Source organism: Antechinus flavipes, chromosome 2, assembly GCF_016432865.1.
Source record: "Antechinus flavipes isolate AdamAnt ecotype Samford, QLD, Australia chromosome 2, AdamAnt_v2, whole genome shotgun sequence".
Lineage (NCBI taxonomy): Eukaryota > Metazoa > Chordata > Mammalia > Dasyuromorphia > Dasyuridae > Antechinus > Antechinus flavipes.
In genome coordinates, this window is record NC_067399.1 from 5258180 (window position 1) to 5270331 (window position 12152).

A 12152-nucleotide genomic window follows, 5' to 3' on the forward strand; every position below is an offset into this window, starting at 1 on the left:
AAAGGACAGAACACGGCCTATCACCCCTCCCGTCATTCACGGCCAGCAGCTGGCCATCTTTAAATATGTCACTGTCGCCGTATGAGAATGAGAAAGCTCACCAAGCTTCTTGCGGAGAGGTTTCCTCCGAGGCTGCTGGGGAGGCCGGGGGCCACTGGGTGTTTGAGAGGAATCCACGTACTGTCTTGTCTCTTCAGGACCTCTCTGGGAGCAACCTGGGAAGGAGCCAGTGGAAAGTGAACAATTAAACATGAGGAACGTGCTGTACACAGAAATCAGTTAAAATATCTTTCTTTATAGCCATGTCCAATTCAATTGAGCATTAGGATTGATTTCAGAGCTCCGTGAACATCGTTATGCAGATTCTTAAACATTATCCTATTAAAAGGGAACAGTCACTCCGCAGGAATGAAGTTTGAAGTGTTTTCTCATTCCCCGGAACGACAGTAGAGTTCAAAAACAGTCCCGTTACTCATTGAAAAGGACAAGATCGGGTGACAGGCCATGTTCTTTCCTATCCCATCTGGAAATAAACATGGAAGGAAAAATAAAGAAGGTTCAAAATTATTTTAGTCATTACATAAGGCCCAAGACAGTGTCAGTAAACGACCATCAAGTCCAGGCCCTGCCTTCGGGCATGATGGCAGTCAAACTCATGTGGCAATCCAACACTGACAGAATTCGGGACTCGGCCAAGTGAGGCAGCCTCCCTTTGGGCGACTCCCAAAATGAAGACACAGCCACTCCTGATCCATCTCCTCCACCTCCCTCAGCCAGGGAGAAGAGTCAGGGAGATTCTCAAATGGTAGAGCTGGATGAGACAGAGTACCCGGACTCAAAGGAACCCAAGAACACAACATATCCGAGCTGGGAAGGACCCGAGAACACAAAATATCCGAGCTGGGAAGGACCCGAGAACACAAAATATCCAAGCTGGGAAGAACCTGAGAATGCAAAATATCAGTTGAGTTGCCTCTAATCTCCTGCCTCCCCTATTGGCAAGGATTAAAGTCTCATATAGAGTGATTCTATAAAAATTAGAAGAAAAAAACATCATCTACCTCTCAGATCTGTGGAAAAGGAAGGAATTTGTGGCCAAAGGAAAATTAGAGTACGTTATGGAATGCAAAATGGATAATTTTGATTATATTAAGTTAAAAAGTTTTTGTATAAACAAAACCAATGCAGACAAGATTAGAAGAAAAGCAAAAAACTGGGAAAAATTATATTCAAGGGCTTAAAAAACCCTTGATAAAGGATCTCATTTCTAAAATATAGAGAGAATTGGCTCAAATGTATAAGAATACGAACCATTCTCCAGTTGATAAACAGTCAAAAGATATGAACCAACAATTTTTAGATGAACAAATTAAAACCATTTCTAGTCATAGGAAAAATGATCTAAATCATTATTGATTAGAGAAATGCAAATGAAGATAACTCTGAGGTACCACTACATACTTCTCATATTGGCTAAGATGGCAGGAAAAGATAATGATGTATGTTGGGGGGATGTGGGAAAACTGGGACACTGATACATTGTGGTGGAACTGTGAGTAGATCCAACCATTCTGGAGAGCAATTTGGAACTATGCCCTAAGTGCAGCCCCTTTGATCCAGGAGTATCTCTCCTGGACCTGTATCCCAAAGAGATCATAAAAAAGGGGAAAGGACCCACATGTGTAAAATGTCTGTATTAGCCCTTTTTGATAGGCCTTGAACCCATCAACGAGTCAGAGGAGTATCTACCCCAATATATGAATGATTTGCAGCTGAAGGAGGCATTGTGTAGCACAGAGCTTAGACATCAAAGGCTCATCCACTGCCTCCTAGGGCCACCCCAGGAAAGTGATTGGCTGCCCATCAGCTGGGGAATGGTTGAATCAGTTACAGTATATGAATGTAATAGAATATTATTGTTCTATAAGAAACAAACAGCAGGATGATTTCAGAGCGGTCTGGAGAGACTTACAGGAACTGATGTTGAGTGAAGTGAATAGAACCAGGAGATCATTAAACACAGTAACAACAAGATTATACAATGATCAATTCTGATGGACGTGGCTCTTTTCAATAATGAGGTGACTCAGGCCTCTTCTAATGGTCTTGTGATGGAGAGAACCATCAGCACCCAGAGAGAAGACTGTGGGAACCAAGTGTGGATCACACAATATAGCATTTCCACTCTTTGTGCTTATTTTTTGCTTTCCTTCTCATTTCTTTGTTTTGATCTGATTTTCCTTGTGCAGCACAATATTTGTGGAAATATGTATAGAAGAATATGTTAGATTGCTTGCCATCTGGGGGAGAGGGTGAAGAAAAGGGAGGAAAAATAATTTGAAACACAGAGTTTTGCAAGGGTGAATGTTGAAAACTATTTATATGCTTTGAAAATAAAAAGCCTTTTTAACAAAAAAAATTAAATTCTTCCTTGGAGAAGGGTAAGGAGAAGAGGGTAGGGATGTCTATTTTGCCTTCCTTTAATCCAGGCAGAACCTCAAAAAAAAAAAAAGACACAGGATTTCTGAGCTGAAAGGGATGTTAAATGAGAGGAGGGAAGGTTGTTAAAATGGAATTTTAGGGATGGGAAGGATGTTAACATAGAATCTCAAAGCTGAGAGGGATGTTAAATGAGAGGGAGGAGGAATGTTAAAACAGAATATTAGAGGTAGGGATCCTGACATGTATGAAATCTGAATCTAGAGATACTTAAATAAATAGTACATATAAGGTGGGTGGATCCTTGGAAGGAAGAAGTTAGAGTTAGGAAGATCTTTTAGAACAAAACGTTAGAGCTAAGAAGAATGTAGAGGATCAGAAGAAGAAATACCCAAGACACTCATTTTATAAATGGGAAAAATGAATCCCAGGGAAAGGAAATGAAAACCTCAAATCTGAGGTTATAAGAAGCCAAACTAAGATTAGAACGTAGGTTCCCCGACTCCCTCTCTTCTATGCCCACAATATTCTAGATTGTAGTCATTTATCTGTGTCCAAATTCATAGAGATCTAAGCCCTCCCTCAAAGATGGATCATCTCTTTATCATACAATAAAATTCAATAATATTTATATTTATTGATTCCCCCTCCCCCCCCAAAAAAAAACTAAAAGAAAAAAAAAAAAACAGATTCTATCATCCTTGCCAGCCATTAGCTTGCCTTTCCTTTCCTAGCTAAGCTCCCCAGGAATGCTCTCTGCATCAGTGCCTCTATTTCCCCTCTTCCCACTGCCTTCTAAAACCTCTTCATGGTGCCATGGACCATACCATCGGAGCAAAAATCACTGTGTCTAAAGGCACCAGTGATGTCTTAATTGCCCACTCTAATGACCTTTTCTCAGTCCACGCTTTCCTTGACCTCTGTGGCTGTTGACCTTCTTCTGTCAGACACTTCTGTCTTCTCTTTAGGTTTCTGTGACTCTTCACTTGCTTTCTCCTCCCCATCTGACCCTCCTTAATCTCCTTTGGAGGCTTTTCATTGAGTAATATTCACTAACTAGAGGTGACCTTCAAGGCTCTGTCTGAGACCTCTTTGCCTTTTTCTTCTATATTCTTTATCACTTGGTGATTCCAAGCTTCCATGGTTAAATTATCGCCTCTATGAAGATACAGCTCTAGACTTTCTTTTGACTTCTAGTCCCACATCAATAACAACTTCTGAACATTTCAAATTGATCTCAAATTGATGTTCAAGATAGAACTCATTATCTCTACTCCCCAAGCTTTCCCACTTCTGAACTTTCCTGTTATTGTGGAGGACACGACCATCCTCAATCTTCTAAACTCAATCCCTCTCTCACTAACTCCCATCTAATCTGTAGCCAAATACTGCTGATTTCTACCTTTCATTCATCCAATAACCACATATTAAACATCTACTGGGTTAGAGGGGGTGTATGGGATGTTCTAGGAGGTCTAGCACCTCTAGTGAGAGGCTGCCATGCCCTTTTCAGGGAATCTTTGGTACCTACCTGTGCCAAATGCCACCGTAGTTCCAGGAAGCTGATTTTCAGAGCTGTTACATCCTGGTAAAACAGACTTGGCAGACAGGCTGAAGCAGACTGAGGGCAGCTGATAGGCCTTTGTTGTGCCATGGGAGCCACCTGCCAGTGGCTGCTGGGGGTCTAACTCAGACCTGTAGAATGGAGTTCTTCATGTGAGAGCATGATGATGACACAAGGACATTGGGAGGCAGTTGCCGTTCTCTGACTTCTCTCCTCTTCTCTCTGCCTCCAATTTATCTCATTCCCAGTCCACAAGGAACACCTGTGTCAGTAAAGCCTGCCCCAAACTCCCTTAAGTGTAATGATCCTCAGCTGTGGAGGCTCTCAGAGAATTGACCTGCTCCTTCACTTAGGCATGATCCTTAACAGTCCTTGAACCCATCAATGAGTCAGGGGACTCTCTAGCACAAACACATGAAGATTTCCCTCAGCAGAATGAGCAGATAAGGATGATTTGTTCCACTGGTCATGAAGGCAGCTGAAGCAAGCATCATGTAGCACTTACAGTGCAGGTCAAAGGCACTGAGGAACATCCAGTGCATCCTAGGACCACCAGTCATCTTGGTCTTTTTTTGCCACTGGACTTCAATGAATCTGGACTACTTAGCATGACTCTATTTCACTTAAATCTAATTCATTTGTAAGTCAAGACAGTAACCATGATGTCATTGGTCCACTTCAAAAATGAAGGATGAACAATAACAACAATCCTAATTTAATTTATTAATTCAATGTGTTTTTTTTTATTTGCTTTTAATTGTTTTTAATCTCTGGTTTTCAAGATTTCTATTTTGGCATTTAATTAGGAGAGGCCTAATTTATTAGTTTTTTGTTTTTTTTTTTTATTGCATGCTCAATTCATCAATCTTTCTCTCTTTTAATGAAGAAACAATTTAGAGTTATAAATTTTCCTGTGAGCTGGTTTAGTTGCATCCTTAAAATTTTGGTATTTAGTCTCATTGTTTTAATTATCTCTTATGAAATAACTTATTGTTTTTGCGATTTATTCTTTGAAGCACTTATTTTTTAGAATCAAGTGATGTGTTATCTAATTAATGTTTAATTTCTTCTTTAGTAGTACTATGTTAAATATGCACAATGCAATAAAATTGTGGCTCATAAAAGATAGATTTAATATTTCCATTTTTCTGCATTTGTCTGATTTGGATGCCCTAACACATTATTTATTGTAATTATTATTGTATATGTATATGAATGTGTAATAATTAACATTATTAATGTAAATATGGCACCCATCATTAAAAAATATTCCTATTCCCATTCAATAACATGCAGATGTCTATCATTCTTATCTTTTTAAAAATTCTATCTATCTCTGACTTTTGCTTGTATTTTGGCTAAATATATTTAGATCTAAGGGGGACAAATTGAAATCCCACATCATTATAAATTTTAATGTTTATTTTTCTGTATAATTTAACTTTGCTTTTAAGTATTTAGATGCTCTGCCACTGGTCTTACATTTATTACTAATAATGACCCTGTAATTATTATTAATAGTAATCCTATTAACTTCAGTTTCTTATCTGTAAAATGAGCTAGAAAAGGAAATAGCAAATCAGAATACTATATTTGCCAAGAAAATCCCAAATGGAGTCACAATGAGTTGGACATGATTTAAACAACTGAATAACAACTAATAGCAGTGGCATCAAACTCCGCCCCCTCCCCCCAAAAAAAAGAAAACCTGAGACCACTAAAATGAATATTAAGTTAGCTGACTTGACATTGACTTAGAAAACCACATTTATCTATTCTCTATTGAATTTTTATTTATTTTGTTTATTACTTATCAATAACATTTCAGTGCAGTTTGGACAGCACTCAGGAATCTTTTGGCCCAAAAGTTACATTTTTGACACCTCTGGTCTACCTTTCAGAAAAAAATAGTTTCCCTGTCTCTTTTAATTAAGTCTATTTATGTTGTTGTCTTGTCTGAAGTCATAATTGCTACCCGCCCTTTATTTATTTCAAATGAAATAAAAGATTTTTCTTTTACCTCTTATTTTAACTCTATCTATTTCTCTTTCAAGTATACTGACTATAAATGATGTGTTGAAAATTGCTTTCTGATCTATTCTATTATTTTTCTACTTTATGAGTGAGTTTATCCCATTCACATTTACAGATATGATTATTAATTTTGTATTTTTGTATTAATTGTATTAATTTTGTATTTATCACGCTACTCTTTCTCTCATGGAAGTTTGTATCCTTTTTATCTTTTCTTTTAAGTCTCTCTTTGACATCTACCTTTTAAAAATAGAATTTGTTTTCTTTAAAACTAATCCTTTCTTTGATCTTTCCTCTTTCTTACTGTTCTTTCCTTTCTCTGTTTTTTCTTCCTGTTGAATAAAATCCTTTTCTATAATCAATTTACTGTGTTTGTGTGTCTATTTGTGTTTGACACAGATGAGAGGGAGGTTTAAGTATTACTCACTCCCTTTATCTTTTGTATCTCTTCTTCCTTCTTTGAATCCCAATTATGTGAAATAATTTCCCTCATCTTTCCTTCCTCTCCTCCTTTAGTATATTTCTCTTTCCTTCTCTTTCCATTCTTTTAAGATTCTTGAGAAAGGAAAGAGAAAGGGAATAAACACTGGGCTAAAAGCTTTACAAATATTATCTCATTTGATCTACATACTAATTCTGAGAGATAAATGCTCTTATTATCCCTATTTTACGTTTGAGGAAACAGGTTAGGTGACTTGCCTGGGGCTACATAGCTAGTCTGAGGCTACATTTGAACTCAGGTCTCCCTGACTCCAGGCCCAGTGTTCTATGCACTGCACCACCAGCTATTCAGAAATAACAGAACCAGCCTCAAACTCCCTGTTTAATAACACTTCTTTGATGCCTGATAAGCGTTCAAAGAACACACATGTATCATCTCCCAACATTAGAATAGAAACACTTTCGTTTATGAGATAGTTGCTGATATTTACCATTTTTTAATATTTCTCTTACCTATCACATTAGAACATGAGCTCCTTGAGGGCAGGGATTCTGTCTCTGTCTCTGTCTCTTTGTCTCTGTCTTCCTGTCTCTGTCTCTTTGTCTCCTTGTCTCTGTCTCCCTGTCTCTGTCTCTTTGTCTCTATCTCTGTCTCTGTGTGTCTCTTTGTCTCCCTGTCTCTGTCTCTTTGTCTCTCTTTCTTTGTCCCTGTCTCTGTCTGTCTGTCTCTGTGTGTCTCTTTGTCTCTGTCTCTCTCTCTGTCTCTTCCTCTGTCTGAATCTCTATCTCTGTAGTCCATCATTGCCCGTGTCACTCCCTTATTCACTATTCTTTCTTTCTCACTGGGTCATTCTCTTGACCTTCATGATTTCCAGAAAGTCATCCCCGTGTCACTGTGCAAGACGATGTCTCCTCTGAAATCCCCACCTCCTCGGCACCCGCTGCCCCTCTGATTAGAGAGATGCGGGGCAGACAGTAGAAAGCCCCCCCACCCCCAAGCTCTCACTATGTAAGGAAAGGGCCTAGGACTCCGGCTGTAGGACTTCAGCTTGCCTGTCCTCCTCATCCGAGCACCTTGTATTCCCCGCCTCCCTCATTAGACTGGGAGCCTCTTGGGGACAGAGACTTTTACCTTTCTGTATTTCTGTGATGCTTAAGCACAGTATCTGGCACACAATAGGAGCTTAATAAATGCTTGTTTGTTTGAATGAATGTGTGTGAATCACACATATGTTTCTGCAGCCTGCTAACGGCCCCTCTCTCCTTTTTCTTCTCCTCACCCCATATTCCCCTTCATGTACTCTATGATGCAGGACCCTGTGCTCCTGGGTGTTCTTTGCCCAACCCTTCACCTTCTGACTGTCCCTTCTCACTGGCTGCCCCATTTCTAGAATGTTACCCCCTGGTCTCCAAGCCCAAGATGCCCTGGTTCCTCTCGAGCTTGGCTCAGACTGGGCCATGTGCAGGAGGCCTCCATGGGACCCTCAGCCACTCCTCCCTTCTCTTTGAGATCCCTCCACTTGCACTGTGTTTATCTCATGGGTCATTTCCTCCGCCCCCCCAGACACACTCCCCCCACCCCTTATTGTTTCTATCATTATAATGTGAGCTGGGGGGGGGGAGCTGGGGGAGTTTTGAACTTCCTCGGGAGTCCCGGGCTCAGCACACCCTCGGCATCCCACAGGTTCCTAGTAAAAGCTTCTTGCCAGTCTGCCCAGGATGTTTGCTGCTTCCCGGGCCGTCCCACACCGTGACCCCAGCTGAAATGAGGGAGCAGCTTTCTTTCCTCGGCCCTTCTAGCCCCCAACCTCCAGGCTGCGAGCCGCCCATCACAAAGCTGTGAGAAGCCTGGTGACGTGGCCCGAGTCGGCACATGGAGATCATTAAGTTCCATCAGATACTGCTCTTTCCCAATCCCCCCGCCTATGGGGGGAGGCTCTGCCTGGGTTATTCCCTGGGGACTCCCCGGAGGATGTGGAAAGGATTCCTGCTCTTTATTAGAAATTCCTCCATTTGGCAGCCGGAGAGGCCGCCGGGATTTATGGGAACAGCCGTGGGAGGCCCAAGATCTGAATTCAAATCTGGCCCCAGACACTATCTTGCTGTGGGATCCCGGGCAAGTTCCTGCTTTCTTCCTCTCGAAATCAAGAGTTGGAACAGATTGTTTTTCGTGTGCATTTTAGATAAGTCAGGTGTGTGTGTGTGTGTGTGTGTGTGACTAAGTGTATGTGTGTGTGTGTGAGTCTGTATGTGAGTGTGTGTATGTGATTGTGTGAGTCTGCATGTGTATGAGTGTGAGTGTGTGTGAGTGTGTCCGTGTGTTTTTCAATTTGTTTGGGGGCAGTCCCGAGGCTGCTGCACTGGGGCCCCATCTCCTGGCTCACACTAGCTGAGTGGTCATGGGCAAGTCATTTTATTTCTTTCCACCTCAGTTTCCTCAGCTGCAACATGGGACTAGTGATACTTGCATCATGTACTTTATGGATTTGTGAAGAAAACGTGTTGTAACTTTGGAATATTTGAAGCGTTAACTCTGGCCACCACTGGCGGGTCAGCTACGGGGCTGGCGCTTCAGTACTCTGGCCGCACAACGAGCGCAGGAGCCCCCGTGGAAAACCCTGGCGTGGGAGAGGCCGAAGGCCGCAGGAGCAGGGGTCCTAAGGTCCCCCAAATCGAACATCCCATGTTCTGGGTCTCCTCCAGCCCTGACGTTCCGCACTACTTCTAGTTCTCTCCGGGCCCAGGAAAATGCTTCCTGTGGACGCCTCCATTCCGTGTCCTCGGGTCCCTCCTCCGAAGCCGCAAAGCAGTCGTTGTTTTCTCCCTCCGGACGGCAGAAGCCCTCGCTGGCCGGAGCACACACGCAGGATCCACGTCTCGGCTGACGTTCCCGCCTCTCTGCGACACGGAGCTTCCGCCGTGTCAGACGTCCCCGGGAGGGCCGTAGGCGGCAGATGACCCTCCTAGAGCCCGGGGGAGTCCCCCTGCCCCTCCCCCGGCCCCCGTTCACACGCAGTCCTGGTACCGCCGCAGACACACCGGGAGGGCCCGTGGGCAGATCGGGGGCAGCCGCCAGGGCCGGGAGGCCGAGGGATGGGAAGAAGAGGCGGCCTGGGTATTCGGCCTCCTTCTCGCAGCCTCCGCGGAGGGCAGGAAATGGGAGCCATGTGTGTGGTGAGCAGCAAACGCGTCCCGGGTTGGTTTCCCTTGCTGGTGTGGTCCTGGCATCGGGCTCCTCCCGCGGAGGAAGAGGGAGCCCGCGGAACATGGGGCTGCCTCCCCTTCCATTCATCTTCCCTGCTCCGGAGGCCTCCCCGGCCGGCCAGCTGGCTCTTGGATCGGGCTGCGATTCCTCGGGATCCTTAAGGGAGGCCGTGTCAGAGCTGGCCAAGAAGCTAAGTGAAAACTGATGACAGAAGCTGACATGAATCAGCCCCACCGTGAGTTCGGCCCTGCTGCTTTCTCCCAATAAATCAAAACCCAGCAGCTCCAAGGGGGCATTTCCCCATTAGAGCAACTGTTCGCTGTGGTCTTCAGCTGCTAAACAGGATGAATTTGGGATTTAATTGAATCAAGCGTCCAGCCTCCACGTAATGGACTCCACATTGGGGGATGGGTCCCGTAGGAACGGAGGCACCCCATCAATCCAGCAGCTCCAGTCTCTGCCCTTCAGTGTGGTTGGGGGGGGAAGGGTCTTCTTTGTCTTGCAAATTCACTGTGACCTTTTTTACATGGACACGGCCCACCTAGATAAGTCCTTGTGGGGACCCCCAGACCAAGGAACACGGAAAAGGAAGACGACGGACACAATCCACCGAATTAGGCTCTGCCGTGGGAGGTACGGTCATTCCTGGCCTCAGTTTCCCCGTCACAGATGGAGTCGGATTGGATTTGTCCCAGAGATCCTTTGGGTCTCTGAAGAGGGGGCTGAACTGGGAGTGGCACATGAACCGGACTCAAGAAGGGACTGAATTCTCTGGTCTCCACTCACTACGTGATCAAGAGAAAATCATTCCTCCTTCCTAAACCTCCTTATTATGGGTCAAATGGGCATGAGACTGGAGCATGTACTTGTGCATTTCACAGGGCTGTGCTGGGAATCCAGTTATATAACGTGCGTGAAGTGCTTGGCGACTTAAAGGGCCTGGAAAATGTCAGCTATCACTTTTTAAAATGAATATTCCTCCTAATTCTCGATGACCACAATGTTCTCTGGCTTTAACATCTGGACTTTCCCAAGCACAAGGGGAAGGAATCTCTCCCAGCCAAGTTTGGGGCAAAGTCTCCCATGGCTCCTGGGCTCTCCAGTCTTAAGCAAGTCTGAGAAAGGAAGGGCTCGGGGAGCGAGGTGGCAATGACCAGCTGAGACCCCCCCCAAGATGTTTCCCAGAGGCCCACGCAGGCCCTGGGACGTCCCGCCACCCCCCGCCACGCTCCTTGCTCCAGACTCTCACTTGGCTTCTTGCTGACCTTCCTTTCAAATGTTGGACTTCATGGTCACAGTGTAAGGGCTCAATTCAATTTGATATAATTCAATTGACTCGATTCCATGCAACAAGAGGTTATACGGTGCCGAATATGTGCCAAGTGCCGTGCCAGACGAGGAGGTCACAGAGACAACGGCCGTGCCGTCCCTTCCTTCGAGGGGGCCTTGGACTCTCGGCCTCCCTGCCTCTTCCCCGGAGCCGGGGGCTTCCTGCTCCTGTGGCTGGGGGGCAATCAAGGGGCTCCGAGAGCCTGAGGAAGAGACCCCAAGGGTGAAGGAAGGGCTGATGCTGGACACGGATTGTTCTCAACAAGGGAGATGCAGGTGGGGCTGTTAGAATGCCCCGCCCTCAACCTTGGCTGCCAGGAATTTTAGGTACAAGGGGCCTTGGAGCCCATCTAGTTCTTATGGAGGGAGAGACGAGACTGGGGATGGGGACGCAAGAATTAAGTGGCAGAGGCAGACTTTGAACCCAGTTCCCCCAATTCACATCTCCACAATCTTTCTCCAGTGTCTCACGGCTCCCATTAGGGCCAGGGTCATGCTAGCCATAAACCACTCAGCCATCAAGTTTCTTCCATGTGCCAGACCCCACACTAAGCCCCCTCCTTCTTAATGGCTAATAATGACAGTTCCCAAAGCGCTTCACAAATATCGTCCCATCTGATCCTCGGAACAGCCTGGGACTTGGGGCCATTTTTACCTCCAATTTTCAGGTAGAGAAACTGAGTCAGGGAGAGGGGTGACATTGCAAGTATCTGACCACACATTTTACCTGTTTCCTTATTTTCTATAAAGGAGAAAACATTTTTAAAGAATATAAACATATAGAACCTAAATCTTGTAGCTTAGGAAACCATTTGGCTCATTGAAACCAAAGAAAGTTTGAGTCTTAATGACACTTTGAAGTGTTCACAATGGTTTTGGTGATTCACATCATTTCAGGCAAAAATCTTAGTGGGGCTTGAGTTCCTTGGAAAACTGTCACTTTTTAAAAAACTTTTTAACTTCTTAACTAACTTTTAAACTACTGCAGTAAGTTAGATTAAGCAGGAAGGAAACATGGACAAGAGAAGCTGGGACAGGGGTGAAAAGGGGGAGATATTAGCTGGCTGGGTCAGGAGTGAAGGGGGAAAAAGAGCTCCCACGTGCAGAGGGCGGTAGTTTGGCTTGCTTTGTCTGGGAGAA